At 31.3% G+C, this 5,467-nt stretch overlaps 1 long non-coding RNA gene across 1 annotated transcript; it reads right to left on the reverse strand.

The window, feature by feature from the left end:
• Window positions 1-381: 381 nt before the first annotated feature.
• LOC100245987 (uncharacterized) lies at window positions 382-5,123 on the reverse strand. Its single transcript, XR_787506.3, has 5 exons — window positions 5,032-5,123; window positions 4,912-4,943; window positions 4,716-4,791; window positions 2,999-3,043; window positions 382-838 (listed from the first exon to the last, which is right to left on the reverse strand). It is a non-coding gene; the product is annotated as an uncharacterized LOC100245987 (long non-coding RNA).
• Window positions 5,124-5,467: the final 344 nt, after the last annotated feature.

A 5,467-nucleotide genomic window follows, 5' to 3' on the forward strand; every position in this document is an offset into this window, starting at 1 on the left:
CACCTGTAACAGAGAGGGTTCTTAAAGGAGAAGCGCAATATAAACATACAGATTTTGTAAAAGCAGGTGTGAGGTAGATGAAATTTGTGCTACATATTCCTAATAGATCTGTGGAGTCATGATTTTACAGACATGCTAGCATGCTATTGTAACTGTTTCTAAACCTTATCTGGTTTTAGAAAATGCATGAGATATCTTTTTGGAAGTGTTCTCTTTGTCAATGGACCATAATCTCCATTAGTGTTACTGTGTTTCGACTTTTTATTGAAGAAGTGTACAACAAGTTGACTGTAGCAATTAGTTCAGTGCTAGCATTTTCTTCCCAGCATTACTGGATCTAATAAGAACTTTTATCGGAATGTGCAAAATCATTAGGCTATATACAATAAGCAGCATTTGAAGTTCTATATATGGTTATCTGATGATTGTTTCAAACCAGAACACCAGATTAATCCAGTACTGGTACTCCATTTTCAATCGAAAAATAGGGATTTCCACCAGAATTGAATTAATTACTTTGTATTGTGTTTCTTTTATCTCTATCTGCTACTTTTGTATCTGTCATTGATCAATCCATGTGTGATATTCTACATCCTCTTATCTAATGGAATCAGAATGAAATCTGTGTACTGAAAAAATAATTCCTTTCCTTTTTTATTTTTTGGCAGTGGTGCCAAAGATGTTGCTTAACTGGTTGTCCACTTAGGGTGTTTAGCCTGAACACCGGGAGGTTCAACCCAGATGTAGCATCCGCATTGAATGCATGTTTCCAGACGCTACTGAAGTTCAGGGCTTGGTGAGTGTCGTTGTGTGAGGAAAGTGAGACCTCATCTTCTAGCTGGCAAAATTCAATTTGTAAATGTTAGTCTCATTGATGTTGTTCTCAACTACAGTATGTAGTTTTTGCAATATGATGTGGTTGCATTTATTCTTACTTTTGGCTAGCGCTATTGGCCCCCACCATAGACCCCTTTTCTCTTATAGTGAGAATTGAATAAAAAGTTCATTAGTTATTGTTAAATAAAAAATTTAAAATAAGATTAAGACTAATATAAAAACAAAATATAAAATTCCCACCTGAAAATATAAAATAATATTTGAAAATTCATCACTCTATTAATTCTTATCTTTTGTTTATCTAATCCTTCTTCAACTTCTATTTCCCTATTTAATTTTTTTTAATTACAAACAAATTAAAATTTTGTAGGATTGTAATTTAAATATTCAACTCGAATAATTTATATTACTATAAAGTAAAACTTTTTAAATTGGTTAACATGGAAAGGAAATTAATAAAAACATTACTATTAAACAAATTAAATTAAAAAAAAAGAAGTTAAGCCTTAAAAATTATGAGAAATAAAATTTAGATTATGAATTCATAAACAAAAAATAAAAACCAAAAGTTAAGCAAAGAAATGAAGTTAGGATAATAGATTATGAAAAAAAAAATGAAGATAGTAAAAAGATGAGTATAGAGAAATGTTATATTTAAGCTAGAGACTATAAAATAAACTTATTTTCCCATTTTTATTTATTTTTTGAATAAAAATGAGCTTCTACTAAGAATAATGAAGTTTTTACCTTTAATTATATGTCACATTTGTTTAATTTTCTTAATAAATCAATTAGAAATAGAAAGAGATCGATGCATAAGAAATTGATAAATTAATAATGAGAAATAAATATTTTATTTTTACATTTTTAATTTTTATTGTATTTTAATCATTTTTTATTTTATTTACTCAATTTAATAATGAAAATAGATTTTAAAAAATGAGAAATTTTATTAAAAAATTAGTATAATCCAAAATGTCAAAAATCAGATTGGAAAATCATTTTTAGGCCTCAAAATTGCTCAAAATAGACTCAGAAAACAAGCCTCTAACATATACAAGGATGGCCATCAAAGCATACATGCAATACCCACACTTAAGACATTTTAATTAATTCAAATTGAATTTGTTGATGGTCCCATCACACGTAGCCCGATATTTTCTTTACCTCCATCTTCATGCACTCTTTTGTTCAATCCCCAAATGCAATCTTTTTTACTTATATCTCGTAGTTTTCTGCTTGTAGGAGAAGGGAAAAGTGTTTAGCCCAAGGGTGGGAGGGTGGACTCTCATGTCATAAACCCATCTCACGAGTTTGGTTTATTAGAAATAAAAGAACATACATCCCTAGACCACAAAGTTCATGCGGTTCAAACATCCACAATCAACTTCTATTTCACATCTCACACCTAAAACTGGCACACATTCACTAGTCTATGTTGTATGCCTATGCCTATGCCAATACAAAGGTAACATAGGATTTCATTTCAGAAACAAATAATAAAATAGGTACACTAATATCTTCCTAACTATACATGGGGTTTCCGAGAGACATGGTTATCGATTTCACATTCCTATAAAGATCAAAATTCAGCAAAAAGTTGAATAGAGGACTATCAAGCAATCTCAACACTATTCCTGTATCCCGATCCAAAATCACAAGTCTTTAAACTCATAATAATATAGAACAACATACCCCATGACACATTTATGACTGATGATACCACTTAAATAAGTCTAAATTTGTTGAGGTTGATTAGAAGAGTAACCAAGGTGCTACCATATAGCCATGGTTAGCTATTTGGCTTACTCTGAACACATTGGACCCTGATATTCATAGTTTTGTTCCCTATTTGATGCACACCATTCAAACCTTCATTCTCAATGCCAATGCATATTAAATCTTTCCTATCTCAATTTCTTTTATTCATTCCTTACTAGATCCAAGCTATTCCGAAGAGTACCAAAAACACTTGTGAGACATGCAATACTAGAGGAAGTTTTAGATATAATTAGGAAATAACACAAAGGATTTAAGATCATAACATCATACATCCTACCATAAAGGACAACCTCCTTCCCTTTATTCTTTCAATTCTTGAGTCTTATCTAAGGTTCTCTCATGCATGAAAAAACAAATGTCTTCAACTATATGTGCTTACCATGAGTGTCAATAGAGCTAGTTAAGCCTTGTAGTCCAATAACTCCTACACATAGATAAAAGAACACACAACTTTAGGGATAGATGAATAAGATAAAAAAATCTAAGATATGTAAAAATCTAAGAAAGAATCCATATGCATCTTTTGATGATCCCAAATAATATCATAGACAAAATTTATCTTACAACTGCATTTAAAGAACAAATAATAGTGCAATCATTCCGTTTAATCCCCATAATGATTTGGAAAAGAAATTCCCTACTATGGTGGAAAAAAAAAGAATAAAAAAACAAAATATTTGAAAGTACTCATACTTGAAATAATTGTAGCATGTCAAATTTTTTAAATGCTACCATAACAAAAATTGCATAAGAAACATAGTGATTTATTTTATTTCATTTCAAATTACATAAAACTAAACCCAAGTGCATGATTTGATTTTTATGTACTAGCCAAAACACCTCCTCTATCTCTCACTACAAAGGAAAAAAAAAAAAAATTGCTTATACCATAAGCTACTCTACCACCAGCATTTCCAGTGCCTTTGTTGAGCTCATATCCCCAAGAAAAAATATAGAAAAGAAACTGTTATTGCATGGTAAGAAAGCAAAGAGATGCTCAAAGCTAAAATAAAAATAAAAATAAGAAAAATAGGAACACATATGTCCATACTCTAACAAATTCAAGCCATTCCCACTTGGGCTATATCAGGAGTTACTTTTCCTAACAATAAAATTAAACATACTAAACCAGCCAAGTATTCTCTTCTAACCGAGTGGTAGTGGTGATTGGTAAGCATATACCAAGGAACCAATCAACCCTGATACCATGGCCTGAAAAACTTAATAAAGCTCCAGAAACTACATATGTGGCTTTTGGAGATCATAGTAGAAGCCCAAAAGGGAGTCAGAATAACTTTAAACCATAACTCTTAGAACCTGCCTTTGCAATCACTCACATCATATATAATTGTGATATCGACACCACCTACTATTCTGTGAAGAAGCTTTCAGTTCTAATAAAATAAAGGCCCATTTTACCCCTAATCTGAAGATGAACTTGGTTAAAAATTTGAAGTGAGGATGAAATGGATATTTAAGTTCTCACACAGATGTCAACCATGAAATGGAGAAACTGAAAATTTTTCAGTTTGCTTTTTTAGGCAGGCTAGGTGTTGAATCTCAGCTATATTTCATAAATCTCACAACAGGTTTCTATTATTTAACTTAGAATCACCCAATCTAGTGTAGTATATTAGTACATCCTTGTAAAAATGAGGTAACTTCTCCCTATTGACTCATGTTAAGGCATGGTTGTAAAACAAAATTGATTCTATGTTCAAAGCATTTCGCCATCAAACAGTCATCCATACTACAAAATAAGATTTGCATTCCTGAATTGAGTCCACCCAAATTTTTTTCTCTAAAATTCATCCTGCACAACTTGTATTAGATTAATAAAAATAGTCATCCTGCATAGCACCCATCACAAAAATGAAATAATATTGTGCACAAAATGATGGAATAAATATACATATGTTTGTCCAATCTCTGTAAGATGGAACTTGTTCCAGCAAAATATAAATTAACATTTGTCATAAGCTAGGACTGGAGTGTTCATTCTTATCCATTATTAATCCACAGTGCATAGAATAGCAATAGCACAAAATGGAAACACCTGAAAAATGAGCTTCATAGATAGAAGTTTTATAGCTTACCCTTTCCAAGATCATCAGGATCAATGTGGACAACAACAACCCTTTCAACAATGGAGTTTGATCCAGTGAAAGGAATCTTTAAGGAAAGAAAAATTCAATTTTTAGATAACAAGAACTAAATTTCAACCTAGATGGTCTTCAGGTATGAGAAAAAGAATAAAAAGAAAAACAAGAAGTAGAGGTAAAAATAACCTACCTGCTTGTCAACAATTTTGAAATTAATAGTACCTAAAAAATGGCAATGTTAGGGCCAATAATAATGCTTCTAATGGTATTCTATCAATAGTTAATTACGACAAAAGTACATAGTACATACCATCCTCACCAACAATGACATTTCCTAAATCACCAACATGACTATTCTTGTCTTCAAGAGCACCATGATCTTTTCTAGAAGGATTGAAATAAGGTCCTATAAATAATAAATAAATAAATGATCAAATACTTAAGCTAAAAAGAATTATGGAGAAAATCTAAGAAAGTAAGTCTGACCTAATGACAAAGGATGTAAAAAATGAAGTAACCAATAATTAAACAATACTAGTTGACATGCAACCATTTGTCATGTCCCCAAGGGCATGCACATGGAAGCCATGAAGTCCAAGCTTAAGGCAAGAAAGACTCCCAATCACTATAGTTGTCCTAGCTATATCACACTATCATCCAAAGGTGAATTTTTTGCTGCAACTTCATGTGTTTGTCAAGATATTTGATTGAAGATAATTCTTAAAGAGCTTTGTTTCAAGCAACCA

Source organism: Vitis vinifera, chromosome 14 (assembly GCF_030704535.1).
Source record: "Vitis vinifera cultivar Pinot Noir 40024 chromosome 14, ASM3070453v1".
Classification (NCBI taxonomy): Eukaryota; Viridiplantae; Streptophyta; class Magnoliopsida; order Vitales; family Vitaceae; genus Vitis; species Vitis vinifera.